Here is an 18,457-nt window from a genome sequence, read left to right as displayed (position 1 = left end):
AGTGCATAAGGGAGAATGCAGAAACTTTTAAAAATCACTACTGTAAACTCTTTTGAGCATGGGTATTATATCTAAGATTCATTGATAATTTTCTTTGTGTCTTTTATGTAACTTCAGTGTTTTTAGCTGGAATATCACCTTAGTCATAACATGGCCCAAAGTGTATTGTACATGGAAGAATTTTTTTTTTTTTTTTTCCCCCAAAGCTACCACAAGCAGCTAGTGCCAAGGACCCAGCGTTGACTGAACGGAGAAACCTGAACTGGGGGTGGGAATGAGAAAGAAAAAGACACTAAGGATGGGATCAGGAGGGTCGCACCCAGTGCTGCTAAGACAACGTTTATTGGCTTACAGCTCTTTTATTTGATTCAAGCACAATACAATCACGGGGGAGTCACCTTGATCATTACATTTACAATTCAATGGAAAAATCAACATAACAAACAAACGGTAAGTAAGTTTTCTCTTTCAGCGCTGTTACACTACACTGGGGAAGATCAACTAGCTTAAAAGGCCAATCCACTTTTGTAGGCTACTTCCTGCTCCGTGGTTTGCCCGCGTCTGTCTGCAAGCTGCGGTTATGGCAGAGCTTTAGGCCTGAACCCTACTGGGTAGGGCTAGTCCCTGACCTGGCCCTAGGACCGCAAGGACCCTGTCAGCTTGCTGTCTGGTCACCACAGCTAAATGTTTGATATTTCAATAAGTAGAGTTAATTAAGATGAAAGGAATGAGAGGCAATATTGAATTTAAAAATTCTCCCTTTTTTTTCCCTTAAATGTTGTATTCATTTTTTTTTTTCAAAATGGATAATGGTGAAATCCTTCAACTTATTTTTTTTAAAAGGAAATGTGAAAATACTATGCTCAGTTTTATTACAAATTTTATGACAAATAATTAGAGGTAAAGAATTATATCTTAAAAAAGTTTTTTTAAAAGATACATAGATACGACCCCTTGCCCACATGGCTGATCTTACTCTTTAGTCCCTACAGAGGCTATGCTTCTACCATAAATCACATTACTAGAAGAGATTACCTAGCATGGCATGAGGTCCCCAAGTAACCAAAAACAGTCCTGTTGGACAGGATATTCCATAGGCTAAGTGGTTCCCTTCCAGGAGTTGGGGGCAAAGGGCCAAACTTTTCCTTGGTCACGGTCAATCTTTACTACATGTAGCCTTCCTCCCCTGGATCAGATTTTTTTCTGTTCTTTGGAATCCTTCCTATCAGCACACTAATAGAACATACAAGATAAATAAATATTAAAAAGCAGTAACAGCCATAATGCAAATTTTCTTTTGAGCCAATGTCTCTCTTTAACTACTAAGTTGTTTCTCTGTTGTGCCTTTTATGTAAAATATACTGAATTCTCCAGGCAAGGTATGCTATACCACTAGCAATCTCCAGGGCACTGGTAAAAAGATTTCGCAATTCAAAATCAATCTCTATACCACACTGTCTATATTGAAGCAGAGTCATTGTCAGACAATAACTCCCATGTTCTTCAGAGACTCTAGAGCTCCTTTGATCCATCCTAGGCATTGTTACTAGAGTCAGCAATATGAGGCAGTTTGTTGAAGTGTTTGCAGCTAAAAAATATGTGGAGGATATTTACAATAGTGATCAATTATTTTTATTTCATATAATTTCTGTTTTCTACTTTATTCAGTTCTTTCATGCAAGTTTATTCCATTTAGAGTTATAACTATTTATCTTATAAATAGCTGGGTATGTAATTTTCCTTTAAATTAGTTTTTAATTTGTAGCTGTTTCTCAGTATTTTTCGATATCAGTGAGGAGATTTTCATACCTTCCCATCACTGTTTTATGAATTTTAGAAAGCTAACAGAGTTGATGATTAGTACAGCTCCGGATTAATTTTGAACAATCAAGTCTCCAAACTAGAAAAAGAATCACAATACAAAAAGTAATAGCATATTATAGTACAGAAACCTAATTTCCTGTTGCTGTTACAGATTCACTCACTAAAAATATTGGGACAATCTTATTTCATAATTTTAACACAATAGTGAAGAGCTGCTGTAATAGAGCAAGTATTTATGATAATTAGGTTTTGCTGAATAATGTGGTTCTTCAAAGATGATAGTTGTGGATATTGATTTTCCAAATGGACTGAGTCATTGATTGAATGCAATTTGAAGAGGAACCGAATTAGTCTCTTGAATTTACCTGGGGCTGCTGCGAGTGGAATACATTATCTGAGGAAGCCCATAGCTTTGTTTAATAGGTCAAGGACTCCCCCTGTCTGTTGGTTCACTTGTGGAATCATTTCTTAATAATGTTTACCTGTAAAACCATAGGTGACTCCAAGGAGTTGTTCAATGATTGATTTTTTTTTCTTTGTTAAGATAAACAAATTCCAGAATTGAATTAAGAATGCTAAGCTTTTTGATTCATACAACAGAATTAGGAAGTAGGATTTTGATTACATTTTACAAGTATAATCTATTATTGGGACATAAGATAGAATTTATTCCTGCAGCGATGGCTGGCATAGCAGTGAAACAATCCTCAGGGAGCAGACCATGGAAAATACCTTTATGTGAAAAGCAGTAGATTGTTTTTTAATTCCTATTAAGCGAAAAAGCCAACATTCATTGGGTCTAGTGCAAATGCAGTCAAGTGAGTAACTATTATATTTCTAAGATTTTGAATATATTTTTTGTGTGTGGTTTAGTCTTTCTGAAATTGGATTATCAAACATTCAGTGTGCATATTAATATGAAATGCTTCAACTCTATTAAAAATTGATGATATACTTTACAATAAATAAGAAAAACAAATTCTGTAGAAATATTGTTCATTTAATTTTTCTATTATGCACTCTTTATAACATACAGCAAAGTTCAGGGATGAGATAGTGTCAACTACTAATACTTTGTTTTAATTGCACCTAAGAAAATCAATGAAAGATAAATTTGCATGTTTCTCTCTGCTATGTCTGTCAGACATATTTCAAGTATTTTTCTCCTCCATCTATTAGGGAAGACCAAAAATCTCCAATTTGACAGGTATCATTCATGTACATGTTTTTATATTATTATTTCATAATTATAAACCTACAGATGCTTGCTATAAACATACAATATACATTTTGAATATTGAATTGATTCAAACATACTTTTATATATTTATTATCCATAAAATTATAGGCAATGGGATCTTAAAACCACAAATTACAACATTTTGTTTTATTGTGGTAAATAATATGATATTTTATCTTCTCTATGTTTGGTATACTTTCTTATTTTATTTCTACTAGTTTTTATTGATGTTTATGAAACCATTCATTCATTTTAAGCAATATGTCTTTTATCTCTAGTAAATACTATATTTTATTTTACTTTATACTTCATATGGTGAAGTTTTCATATTACATGACTATAAAAAGACTCATATTTATTTATACTTCCTAGCACAATAGGCACACACACACACACACACATATAGAAACACACTTTTTTTAACCTAGGGACACATACTTCTTTTCAGTTTTGAAATGGTTCTTAAGTATTAAATAATCAAATACTATTCATGTGCCAAGTCCTTCATTTTAGGATTTTGTAACTGCTGTATGTTTGACCAAGTCATTTTATTACCTCTTTCACTCACTTGTTTACTCATTATTTCTCAGTGTAGCATTTTTTAATTTATTTTCCATTTTGAAAATGCTTTCTTTTACACTATCAACTAAAGGATTTATGCTGTTAACTGAGTCTTATTTTTACTCGAATATGTTTTAATTTATTTCCAGAATTTAGAATGAACATTTTTTCCTATAATTCCATTATGCCAGATCTTTCATTTTCTTTTATAGGTTCTGATTTATAATTACCTACTCATTTTTGTTATTCCTTCTTTTCTTAATAGTATCTTACACGCAGTTTCTATTAGGTGGTTACCCCGTTTATTATAAATGTTTAGACACACTACGGTAGTATAAGTGCTACTTCGCTCCATTCCTAAAAATACTAGAACTTTGGATAGCCTGCTGTATTATTGTTATCATGCATTTTGATTCCAAATATATTACATTATCATCAACATAACATGTAATGTTATGTACAAGCAATATCATGGCCCATGTGGTTATCCTTTCCTTGCTTTTTGTTCCTTCCTGTATTTCTGTATTCCCTTATGGTATCATTATTCTTATGCTTGAAAAATTCACACTGGGTTTCAAATAAAATTTTTAGTGCAGATATTCTTTGTATATTTATTGTATTAAAAATTTATATCACCTTTTTATCTGTTACAGAACTCTACATTGACGGTCATTGTCTTCTAACACTGTGGCAGCCAGCTGTCTTCAGGTTTGCATCATTTTATGAAGTTTGCAGCCAGTGTTATTGGTGTTTTCTAAAGGAAACATGTATTTTCCTCTAGCTGCTTTTAATATTTTCTCCTCCTATTTGATTTGCATCCGTTTAACTACAATAAACCTAGTTGTGCTTCCCTATGTGTCTTTTCCTCTTTGGAATTCATAGAGTTTCTTCAGTCATTGACTGATGACTTACACAGGTTTGGGGAAGTTTTCATTAATTGAGCATGCAGTACTGCTTGCTGCGTCCGTCCCCCCCCCCCCCGGTCAATATTCCTATCTTCTCTCTCTCTCTCTCTCTCTCTCTCTGAGAAACTCCATTTGCAGATGTGTGAAAATTTGTTCTGTGTACTGTGTGAGGATATCTTCATCATGGTTTCCTGGCAACTCTTCATGTCCCACACTAAACACAGAAGGAAGGCTCAAATCCAGTCTGACCCAAGCTCAGGCATAACACAAATTTCTGGAATAAAAGCAGCTTTGTGAGGCGCTACCACAAGGCCATTCCTCAACTATTTGCTGATTTCCAGAAGGTTTCTTAACTTGTAGGAGGCTATCACAGGGCAGTTAAACATCTACTTGCATCATTCCAATGAGGCAATAGATTTTTACATGTCTACCCATCTGGGTATAAGTGGAGACTATAAAGGCACTTACCTGAAGGTTAGAATCTATCCTCTGAGCAACCTGCTACTTGTGCCATCTGTGATATCCTCCCCATCCTCCACCACTTTTGGTCATTTTAAGGAACAAAGGTCAAGAGCTGTGGGCAACATGCTGATCTTGCCTATGCTATCCATTTAAGTAATAAACTATATAACACACATAGGTTCATTGTTTTCTCAGTGGCCAAATCTATGGAATTGTGACAAAACAACCTAGCAGTCAAGTAGTCACTATTGCTTGGAGATTGCTTGACTGCTTGGCATCTCCTTGGTTTCGTTTCTTTTCTCTTTCTTTCTTTCTTTTTTAAAGATTTTATTTATTTATTTGACAGAGAAAGAGATCACAAGTAGGGAGAGAGGTAGGCAGAGGGGGAGGGGAATGCAGGCCCCCCACTGAGCAGAAAGCCTGATGTGGTGCTTTGTGCAGGACCCTGAGTTTATGGCCTGAACTGAAGGCAGAGGCTTAACACACTGAGCCACCGAAGCACCCATCTCCTCAGTTTCTTATTCTCTATTCTACATTTTTAAAAATTATTTCTTCTACTCTGCTTTTAGTTTGTCTTTCTGTTCATCAGGGATCTTGTGCTATATGGAATCTACTGTTAAACATCTATCAAATTTTTATTTTAGTTAACACATTTATTTTAATTTCTAGAATGAACTTGATTCTTTTTCCAATCTATATCCTTCTCAATATCTGTTTTGTCCATCTTTTCTCTATCTTATTGAACATAGTGATTATAGGTATTTTAAGTTACTTATCTTATAACCTTACAATTTGGATCACCCATGCTCAGCTTCTACTGTCAGTTGCATTCCAAGCATATATATATATATATATATATATTTCCTCTTTTTGCAATGTTTAGTAATATTAATTACAATTAATATTGCAATTAAGACATTTGCATAAAAATGTAAATGACCCCTAGCATATTTAGCACTGTAGATAGGAATATTCTTTTCTCTGCTTTGTGTGTATGGGTTAAACTTACATATTTATATGATTTGAAGCTTCATTTTGTTTTATTATTTTCTCATATTTAGTAGTTAGATTGTTAATTTGACTTCATTTACTTGCTTCACACCCAGTCCAGACACACAGGTTATAATGATGTTTTATGATTCCTTCTCCTCAGCTATATTAGATAGCTTATCACTTAATTATGTAGCCATTGGTAGGTATAACCTAGTTCTTATCTACCACACTCCATCCTTGTGCATTTTTCTTCCCACTTTACAAAGTCATAATTCCCAGACATCTAGTTGTTGCGAAGATATTTCTTTGACTTCTTTGTGTGAGAGAGAAGACTTAAACTCACCTTAGTGATTGGATTTCAGGAATGAGCTGCAAGCTCCAGCAACCTCCCCACTATTCCATTATTGCCAAATGAGCGTTCAGTTCCACTCTCTAGTCTGAGTTTTTGTTTTTCAGTGGACATTGAGATTGCATCCAGTTGGGTAATCTCTTGAAATTGAAATACAATAAATATTGTATCTATTTCAAAAATAGAAGACATTTTAAAGTGAAGTTTAATATACCACTTAACCTGATGTCTCTTAATTTTTTATTTAATCTGAAACATATTAAAAATGTATGTGTGAAGATGTATCGATATCTTAAACTAAATACTTAAAACTTATTTTGAATATTTTATAGTGAACAAAAAATAAGTTGCAAAATTCTGTCAATATATAATTAGACATCACTTTCATATAAACTTCTAAATGGCTGAAAAATCATAGAGTGAAAATACTCATAGCAAATAGCCTAGCCAGTCAGCCCTCACAGACTTATAAGTGTGTTTTAAGTACTTACAAAGCTGTTTTTTATGAATGGATAGATATGTCATCCTTTTGCTTAGTTCCAGTGTGGTGTGATGGAGGGTAAATAATTTGGTTATTATCTCTGTAAACATGTATGAGAAGATCATCTTAATGAATTCAGGTGCTTTATTCTTCTACTAACCATATGTGATTTATCAAACATAAATGAAAACTACTGCTTAAACTATTAGAATATAAATCCTAAAACTGTTTGGCATTGATACATTTTACATACTTTCCCTATACCTAAATTTCCTTATTACTACTGTAAAATGGTTACTTTTTATTTATCTTTTTTTCTTTTCTCAAATTCATCTCTATTTTAACTTTCACTTGAAAAGACCAGAAGAGGTTTTTCTTTTTTCTTTTTTTTTAATTTAAATTAAAGTCAGAACATATAGTGTAGTGTTGGTTTAAGGAGAAGAATTTAATGATTCATCATTTACATATAACATCCAGTGCCCATCCTAAGAAGTGCCCTCCTTAATACCCATCACCCATTAACCCATCCCCCCACCAACCTGTCCTCCAACAACCCTGTTTGTTAGTTAGAAGTCTCTTATGGTTTGCCTCTCTCTCTGTTTTTATCTTATTTTATTTTTTCCTTTCCTTCTCCTATGTTCATCTGTTTTATTTCTTGAATTGCACATATGAGTGAAATCATATGTGGTATTTGTATTTCTCTGACTGATTTATTTTGCTTAGGGTAATACAGTCTAGTTCCATCCACATTGTTGCAAATGGCAAGATTTCTTTCTTTTCTTTTCTTTTTTTTTGATGGCTATATAATAGTCCTATACATCCCACCTCTTCTTTATCCATTCTTTTGTCAGTGGACATCTGGGATCCTTCTATAATTTTGCCATTGTTGATAGTGCTGCTATGAATATTGGGGTGCATGTGCCCCTTTGAATCACCATTTTTTAATCCTTTGGATAAATACCTAGGAGTGAAATTGCTGGGTCTTAGATAGTTCAATTTTTAACTCTTTGAGGAACCTCCATAATTTCTAGAGTGGCTATCATTTTGCACTCCTACCAACAGTGCAAAAGAGTTCCCCTTTTTCTGAGTTCTCACTAACATCTGTTGTTTCCTGAGTTTTCATTTTAGATATTCTAACAGCTGTGAGGTTGTATCTCATTGTCGTTTGACTTGTATTTCCCTGAGGATGAGTGATGTTGAGCATTTTTTCATGTGTCTGTTAGCCATTTGTATGTTTTCTTTGGAGAAATGCCTGTTCATGTCTTCTGCCCATTTCTTAACTGGATTACTTATTTTTGGGGTGTTGACTTAGATGAGTTCTTTATAGATTCTTGATATAATCCTTTATCAAACATGACATTTGAAAATATCTTCTCCCATTCCATAAGTTGCCTTTTAGTTGTGTTGATTGTTTCCTTAACTGTGCAGAAATTTTTATCTTGATGAGATCCCAGCACTTCATGTCTGCTTTTTTTTCTCTTGCTTCCAGAGACATGTGCAGTAAGAAGTTGCTGTGGCCAAGGTCAGAGAGGTTGTTGACTATTTTCTTCTCTAGGATTTTGATTATTTCCTGCCTTACATTTAGGTCTTCTATCCATTTAAAATTTATTTTTGTATATGGTGTACAAAAACCAAAAAACAAAAAATAAAAAACAGTTCAGTTTCATTCTTCTGCATATTGTTGCCCAGTTTCCCCAATGCCACTTATGGAAGAGATGGTCTTTTCTTCCATTGGATAGTATTTCCTGCTTGTTGACCATATAGCTGTGGGTACATTTCTGGGTTCTCTATTCTGTTCCATTGGTCCTTGTGTTTGTTTTTGTGCCAGTGCTATCTTGATGATTATAGGTTTGTAATAGAAGTCTGGGATTGTGCTGCCTCCAGCTTTGTTTTTATTTTCTCAACATCGCTTTAACTATTCTGGGTCTTTTTTGGTTCCATATAAACTTTAAGATTGTTTTTATAGCTTTGTGAAAAAAGGCTAGTGGTATTTTGATGGAGATTGCTGTGAATGTGTAGATTGCTTTGGGTAGTATAGACATTTTAGTAGTATTTATTCTTCCAATCTATGAACATAGAATGTTTTTCCACATCTTTAATTTCTTTTGTAAGTGTCCTATAATTTTCAGCATTCAGATCTCTTACCTCTTTGGTTAAGTTTATTCCTAGGTGTCTTCTTGTTTTTGGTGCAATTGTAAATGGGATCAATTCCTTGATTTCTCTCACTGCTGCTTCATTATTTGTGTGTAAAAATGTAAGAGATATCTGTATGTTGATTTTATGTCCTGTGACTTTGTAGAATCATGTGTCAATTCTAGCAATTTTTGGTGAAGTCTTTTAGGTTTTCTTTTTTTAAGATTTTTAAAATGTATTTATTTGTAAAAGAGAAAGAGAAAGCACAAGCAAGCAGAGAGAGGGGCAGAGAAAGAGAAAGAAAGACTCTCAAGCAGGCTTCATGCTAAGTGCAGAGTTTGACATGAAGCTTGATCCAATGATATTGAGATCCCAACCAAGCTGAAATCAAGAGCCAGGCGCTTAATCACCTGAGCCACCCGGGTGCCTTGTCTTTTGAGTTTTTATATAGAGTATCATGTTATCTGAGAAGGTGAAAGTTTGACTTCTTCCTTGCTTATTTGTATGTCTTTTATTTCTTTTTGTTGTCTTATTGCTGAGATAAGAACTTCCAGTGCTATATTGAATAGCAATGTTGAGAGTGGCCATCCCTGTCACGTTCCTGACCTTAGGGGAAAAGCTCTCAGCTTTTCCCCATTGACGATGATATTAGCTGTGGGTCATTCGCATATGGACGTTCCATTTTAAGTTAAATTAAATGGTTTTAGGTTCATTTTTGGTATAAAACTCAGCATTTAAAAAAATAAATAAAACAAGGGATAGTCACAAATATATAAAATTATCATTGATAAGCCAAAAACTGATTTTTTATTCCTCAGAGGAATATTATTTTTCCAATAGTATTAGAAAAAAAAATCATAGAACGTACTTATTACAGCTTATTTTTTAATCTGGATACAATATTTTACAGGAAAATATGGGTGAAGTACATTTCTTTTGTCAATATTTGTGTTTTCCTATATTGACGTACACTTTTCTATAAAAGTGAAATCATCATACTTTTTTTTTCCAAAACATTGGAGAGTAACAACTGAAATTGTGTGCGTTAAATATTTTATTCTTTCAATCATTATTTTCAAAGAGTTCAAAGAGTTTCAAAGAGTTATTTTGTTCACAACAATATAATTATATAAAAATTACAATACAAAATTATAATATAAACATATATGAAGAGGACTATGACATAAAGGATATAAGGATAATTGATAAAGACAAATAATCCCTTATTTCTACTGACAATAATGACATTCCAGGTAATTGATACCAAAATTCTTAAAAAGGATAAATATAAGAGATGAATAAAATGTCTTTAAAAATAAATCTACATGAACAAATACAAGAGATAACAAAATGTGAAGAGTTATATGACAATTTGGAACATTCTTCTTTTAATGTTTAATTTTGGAAAACTTTTCTGAAAGACTCATAAGTTGAGGAGAAAAATTGAAACTCAAATGGAAGCTACTGATAAAAAATTGAGTCTAGATTAGGGCAATAATATGCTACATATTTTTGGGTAAGACTAAATCAGAGGTAGTCCAGCTTTTATTATAACTGACACATTTTAAAATCATCTCCATAAACAAAACTGTATTAACTTTATCTTGGATTGCTTCTACCTAAAAGAACTTATGAAAGGCAAAATTACACTTTATCTGCAGCAAACTACTATCATTCCTTAGGCTCAAATTTTTCATATATAACATACAGAATTTTAAAAAATAGTAAGGTATAGGGGCACCTGGGTGGCTCAGTGGGTTAAAGCCTCTGCCTTTGGCTCAGGTCATGATCTCAGGGTCCTGGAATCCAGCCCCTGCATTGGGCTCTCTGCTCAGCAGGAAGCCTGCTTCTTCCTCTCTCTCTGTCTGCCTCTCTGACTACTTGTGATCTGTCTCTGTCAAGTAAATAAATAAAATCTTAAAAAAAATTGTAAGGTATAAGAGAAAATAAGGACACTTGACTAAAGATCTGGAGATCAACACATCATAAAACAGATTTAAAAAGAGTTAGATGAATGAGTTTTCAGACACATTTAAAATAAATTATTTTATTTGATTCTATATAAAAAAAAGAACCATATGGAAATCCTAGAAGAAAAAAAGTACAGAATCAAAAAAAATAAACATACAAAATTTGAAATTAAAAACATTAAAAATGTATATAAGTTTGTATACATTAGTGTCCCCAAAATTCTTGAAACACTAAAGTACAAATCAAAAAAAAAAATTACAAGATCTATATGAGAAAAGTTACAAAATTGATGAAATAAATAAAATAACTGAAATAAATGAAGAGACCTTCTGTGTTCAGAAATTGTCAAGATGTCAGTTATTCAACTGATTCAATGCAATCTCAGTCAAAACCCCAGGAAGTTATTTTGTGGGTCATCAACAAACTGAATCTAAACTTCATATGGGCAGACTAAAGACCCAGTAGAACCAATACAATATGTAAGGAGAAAAACAAAATCAGAGAACTGGCAGTACCTGACTTCAAAAGTTACTACAAAGCTACACTAATTAAGATAGTGTGATATTGGTGAAAGAATAGACAAATAGATAAATGCAATAGAATAAGGAGACCAGACATAGACCCACATAAATAGAGTCAACCAAACTTTGCCAAAGGAACAAAGGCAATACAATGAGGAAAAGATAGTCTTTTCAATAAATGGTGCTGGAAGAACAGGACATCCACATGTGAAAACAAACAAAACAAAACAAAAAACAAACAAAAACCCTTGCAGCTTCATAAAATTTATCTAAAATGGACCATAGTACTAAATATAAAAAGCAAAAATATGAAACTCCTAGAAGATAACATACAAAACCTCTATGGCATGGCAATGATTTTTAAAATACAATACCAAGAGCACAGTCCTTGAGAGAAATAATTGATAACCTAGACTTCATTAAAATTAAAAACCTCTGCTCTGCAGAAATCAATATGGAAAGAATGAGAAGACTGCCACAGATTGGTAAAAAAAAAAAAATTGCAAGAGACATTACTGATAAACAATTGTTACCCAAAATATATGAAGAATATTTAAAAGTCAGTAAGAAAATAAATAACCCAATTAAAAAGTGGTCAAAAGATCTGAACAAACAATTCACCAAAGAAGATATATAGATGGCAAGTAAGCATATGAGAAAATATTCATCATATGTCATCAAATAAATTCATATTAAAACAACAATGAAGTACCACTACATACTTATTAGAATCCCCAAACTCAATGAAACTTGACAAACCAAAGGCTGGCAAGAATGGGAAGCAACAGGAACTCTCTTTGCTGGTAGTGATGCAAAATGTTACAGCCAGGTTGAGAGACAATTAGAAAGTTCCTTTGAAAATAAACATACTCTTTTTGTATGATCAGACATACTCTTTTTGTATGATCAAGTGCATTACTGGCATTTACCACAAATAACTGAAAATCTACATCCACACAAAATCCTGCACATGGATATGTATAGCAGTTTTATTCATAATTGCCAAATCTTGGAAGTAACCAAGGTATCCTTCAGTAGGTGAATGGTTAAATAAATGATACTACATTCAGACAATTGAATATTATTTAACATTAAAAAGATCCTAGTTATCAAGCCATAAAAAGACCTGGAGGAAACTTAAATGGATATTACTACGTGAAAGAAGCTAATCTGATAAAGCTATATACTGTATGATTCCAACTATAAGACATTTGGAAGAAGGCAAAATTTTGGATGCAATGATATCAGTTGTTAATAGAGTTTAAGGAGGAGGCCTGGAGAAATAGATTGTAAACCTTTGAAAGAAAAATTATACTATGAAAAAAAGGAAAGTAAAGTTAATATAAAATATACAAAATTATATAAAATTACAGGAGAGAATGACTAATATTATATACTGTGCAATGATATGTGAGATTATTTCCATGACTTTTATGTCAGAAACAATATATTGAATAAGAAACAAAAAGGTCCAGTCTAAGGAAATAGTAATAAGTTGATTATTATCTTAAATTTAGCCATCCCATATACCACCAGACATTCATAAATTCATACAATTTGATGACTACCAAATATCAATCACTATCCAAAAACTGTGTGACTAATAGTTCAGAGGTCATTCACAAAAGAATGTCACATCCGTCCTACTGCTAATTTGCACAAAAAACAAGTAACAATCTCCAAGACAGCATTCTAAGTATTTCTACATAGTGATAAGTAGTAGAGGCAGTTTTGGTAGAAAAGAGAGATTATGGCCTGGGTCTTACTGAAAGCATCTACCTTATGTAAGTGGAATAAATAACTCATCATAGAAAGTTATAATAATCTGAGGAAAAATGAATGTATCCTGTTGGTTTTGCTTATGTTGATGTCCTTGTTTTCCATTTGTTGGGCAATGGTTCTCTGGTAAAAATGGAAGTTCCTTTGGAGGCTGTAGGCAGGTAATGGATTCCCATGACAATCCCAAGGAAAATTAAAAACAGTATCATGTATAATTAATGAGAACAGAAAGCATTCAGCAGCAGAATAAGAAGCCTGGAATTTATGATCATAGAAAAGCCATAAAAGACTTATCAGAAGTGAAATCATATGAACAAAAAAATGATTTGGGGGAAAGCATTGGGAAATAAGTTCTATGATTCTCCATTTATTATCTTAATAAGAAATAATAATATCTGCCTCACCCGGTAGTTCTTTTTGGAATTAAATACTGATTTTAATAATTAATGCCTATTGACTCACAAACACAAAAATGTAACAATAACTCCAATAATTTAAATTTGGGCAATAAAGAATAAATATGTTATTAATAGATAAAAGAAAAGAACAAAAAATGAGAAAAATAGGAAGATAGCAAGGGAAAAAGAAAAGGAAAAAGATCTGGAAAAGGAAAAATGACCACAAATAAATAAACAAAATAAGAGATGGTAAAGGAGTGAGAAGGATATAGAGGAAAGATATGTTTCAGGACAGGCCATTTCACATGGAAAAGATCAAATTTAATGTGATTTTGAGATGGTGGCAGGACATCTAACTAAATGTTTAGTAGATAATATTTTTTAAAGACTTAATGTATTTATTTGACATAGAGAGAGAGCACAAGTGGGGGAGTGGCAGGCAGAGGGAGAGGGAAAAGTAGACTCCTCACAGAGCAGGAGAGCAGGATGCTGGGAACCTGATGTGGGGACTCTGTCCCATGACCCTAGGATCATGACCTGAGCCAAAGGCAGATCCTCAACAGACTGAGCCACCCAGGTGTCCCTGTTTAATAGACATTTTAAGACAAGAAAGCAGATAATAAGCCAGCTCTGGACAGAAAATGTGAGTGTTTTCCTCATAGAAGATAAAAACCCCCAAAATAATAGGATTGTAGAGAGAAACCATAGAGTTAAAAGGAAAAGAACAGAGGGAGGGTGAGTGGGAGAACCACAGCTAAGGACTGAGGATTACCTGTAATCTACAAGTGTCTATTTTTAAGGATGTCCAAAACAAAAGAATAAAAATTGAAAATGCAATTGATTTTTTTTTTGCTTTTAAATACTGTGAAGTGAAGGAAAATAAGAGATTTTTGAGATGCATACAATCTACAGCAGTGTAGCTTTATAAGCATAGTGGATTCAGAAGCACAGTATAAGGAATTATAATTAAAATGGGAGAAATAGAGTGTGTGAACATTTTTTAAGGAATTAAGCAATAAAAGCAAAGAATAAGTTTGAATAAAAATATAACTTGAGGAGTATATGAATTTAAAAAATAAGTTCAAGAATAAGAACATGACATTTTGGGGCCAAAATAAATGGAAATGATAGAAACAAAATACAATAGATAAGTAGATAGAAAACAATACAAAGCAATTATGAGGGAGGGCTGGTGGGCAGATAACTGATGAAATTATTGTTTTGAAGGAGACAGGAAGGAATAAAAGAAGAATGGATAGAGAAAAACAATTGAAGTAGGATGAAAGGTGCTTCTAGGCCCAGAGTGGAACTTTAAAAGAAGAAAAATCACATTGTGCTTGCTCTAAGAGGCTCACCCAAGATCAGACAAGGTTAAGAGATGTTTTCTAGCATATAGCATGGTGTTTAAAAAAAAAAAAAGTGTTATTACTGAATTACTAAGGGAAAATACTTTGATTTTCTGTACCAGGTCTAAAGAGAACTACTTTATCAATTTTCCTGTCCAGCAGAAAGTACTCTTAATTCACCTTATAAAAAGGTGAGAAAACAAAAGATTTTAAAAGAATCCTCAATATTGTGACCTCCTATAATGATTTAATGCTTTAACAAAATAAAATAATTCAGAGTTAGATTATAAACTACTTCCTTCCAAAAAGAGGTCAAAGTGTCAAGAAGATTCTATCATACAGAAAACTAAGTCCCTGAGAATCTGTCTTCAAACTCTCTAGGAAGATAAAATCAATATAGCATACTTGCAAATATTCCTGGGGCGAGGGGGGAAGGATATTTTGAAATAAAGTATCTAAATTTCCCATTTACTGTCCAGTGTCACAGAAAATACATCAAGCTAGTTCAACCATAAAGCAAATAAATTTACCTAAACTGCTCATTCTCTTTTCTATTTCATACCATTTTGGAGAAGAAAGATATAAAACCATCTTTTAAAAGAAATAATATTCCTTCTGCAGCAAGCAATTCCCAATGACAATATTATACCATTTACTTGTACTATAAAAATGTTCATATTTTTTCCAAAAGACAATCATAAGATTGTCCTCTTCATGCTAGTCAATCACAGACTGGGCATATACTTGATAGTTACTTCATTGTATTTACCAACTAAAGAAGGGGAAGCATAGTTTAAAATATGCATCATATAAATATTTCAACCAGTATAAATTAGTCACTGAATAGCTGTGTATCCAAGATGAGAACAGATGCTTAACAAGGAAGAAACAAACATTAATAATATAACTCTTTCCCTAGTAAGTTTGAGTCTGAATTATAATCACTTCATAAGTATAAATTATTTGGATAAATTATTCAAATTTATGGTTGGTGTGTTTTTTTATTTTTTTTCAACTGGAAATAGGTAAGTGATAATAAAACAAACTCAGATGCCACAAGGACATGCAAATTGACAAATATAATTAATGACTTCATGGCTAAAATTTAATGGATTTTTTATGGCAAAGTATTTGGATTTGGGGGTGGGGGAAGACTAATATTTTATTAGCCTTTATATCTAATTCTCTAGAATTAGGGTAATCTATTTCAATACATATATTATACTTGGCCACTTGATAAATACAAATGGAAAAACACACTCATACATACATTATAATATTGTATTGTTTTAAACCTTATGCAAATTCTGTTTCCGCTGCCCACCACCGTATAGAGTATTAAAGCTCTTTTTGCTTTGTGCCTATAACTGTACCACTTCTTTCTGCTATACCTTTTTCTCATATAGGTTCCTTTATAAAAGGAGGAATAACCAGAGCTCATATTACCACATAGATATGAAAGAAAATGAAACTAATACAAAAGAATCCTAATAGAGCCAAAGAAGAAAGTTGTGAGAAAGATCCCAATAAACTATGTTCCTTCTAGTTCTGACCAATAAAAACATTATTTCTGAAACACATTCATATCATCTTACCTCCTTCCTACAAGTGGAATGGAGGTGTTAGGGTATATAGCAACAGGAATTGAATAGCTTGACATCCTATTAGAAAGATTGGGGCCTAAAATTGAACATTTAATGACATATCATTGAATGAAAAGATAAAAAATAAAAGCAAATTACACATTCAAAACATATTGTCAAAAATCTAAATCACAGAATCCAAGAAGTTAGCATTAATTCTGTGCTAATTACTTCACTGTGGCAAATTACCTTAAAGAGATTTTAAAACAATCTTATAATAGCAATAACTTTTATTCTAATATTAACTGAATGAATTTTATATTGAGCAATTTCTTGCAAAATTACTAAAAACAATGTTACACATTTTTTAGTAAGTGAACTATTCCCTTATTTTCTTATTCCTGATAACACTGTCTGTATATTTATTAGGATCTTTAGTCAGTGGCTTACTCTCATAATCAACATTATAATTTTGTATTATGTAATTTTACTTTATTTTTTTGTAAGGCAAACTTCCACATGCAGTGCCTCATTTAGATGAGTCTGGGTCTTGGAAACTTGACTACCTTACATTCTCCTACAAGAGGACCTTGAAAGGTTGTTAGGAGGTTCTAGCAGGGAAATGCAGCTACTTCTCTACCCTTGACTGAAGAATGGTCCTCCTCTATCTGGAAAGGTTGTCCTTTCCACCCCGTGCAGCTTCCAAAGGGATGCACAGGGAGTGGTGAAGGAGAAAGGGGACACCCGCCAAGCCAGCCAGATCAGCCTAATCAACCCTGGTGATCAAAGGGGTGATAGATGTTTCAGGCAGATCACCCTCACATCCTTTCTATTGTGCACTTCTAATTAAAATATCTTATTTAAATTAGAATTATGATCTAGTCTTTGATTATCAAATACAGATCAAAATCAGTGGAACAAAAGATTAAATATACAAGAGAAACACACAATATGTCACAGGTTTTCCTGCACAAAAATCTGTTAAAATGCAGATCCAGTTTAATTTTAAAAGACCCTTTTCCTTTCATCCCTATCAGTGTATTATTATATCACTGAAAATATTTAAATTAGCTTCAACATTACAAAATATTTGACAATGGTTCTCAAAATGAAAAAATAAAAACCAACAATTAAGGTAAGTCTAGATATGTATTTTCTTAACTACAGTTTAAGCAAGAAATATTATAAATCATTCCACTCAGTTAATGACTAACAAACATATTTTACAAGAAAATCTTTTATTTTCAAGGACATCTTCCTTAAAGTTGGTATATACTAGCTTTTTCTCTTGTTTGTACTTTTTTACTCTGTAATATCCCTTTACTTAGTTAATTAATTTGAAAATCTTAATTTAACAAACATGGTGAAGATTTTCTGACACAACAACTGTTTAAAATCTATTTTACTCATCTGACTTGTGGCCTCTGATCTTTGAGAATTAGTTAATCCTAATTAACTCAATGGGTGGGATCCCATGTGGATGAACTCAGAGTATAATTTATTTCATGTTCAAAAGGGGACATAAAGCCATTCATTTGTGTGACATGTAAGCTAAACATTTTGCTATTTTCTGCCTCACTAAATCTCAGACTGGCATTTCTCAGACCAACACTTTACACCAAAAAAGAAAAAAAAAAAAAAAATAACAGACTTGAGCTTCTTCACTACTGACCACTACATATTATCTAACATAAAAATATCTCCAAAGATATCTAAATATTACAGATTTTATGGGCACCTGGGTGGCTCAGTTGGTTAAGCAACTGCCTTCGGCTCAGGTCATGGTCCAGAGCCCTGGGATCGAGTCCCACATCGGGTTCCCATCTCCATGGGGAGTCTGCTTCTCCCTCTGACCTCCCCTCTCATGCTCTCTCTCACTCTGTCTCTCTCTCTATCAAAATAAACAAATAA

This window comes from Neovison vison, chromosome 11, assembly GCF_020171115.1.
Source record: "Neovison vison isolate M4711 chromosome 11, ASM_NN_V1, whole genome shotgun sequence".
NCBI classification, from domain to species: Eukaryota; Metazoa; Chordata; class Mammalia; order Carnivora; family Mustelidae; genus Neogale; species Neogale vison.
Note: the sequence above shows the minus strand (reverse complement) of the source record.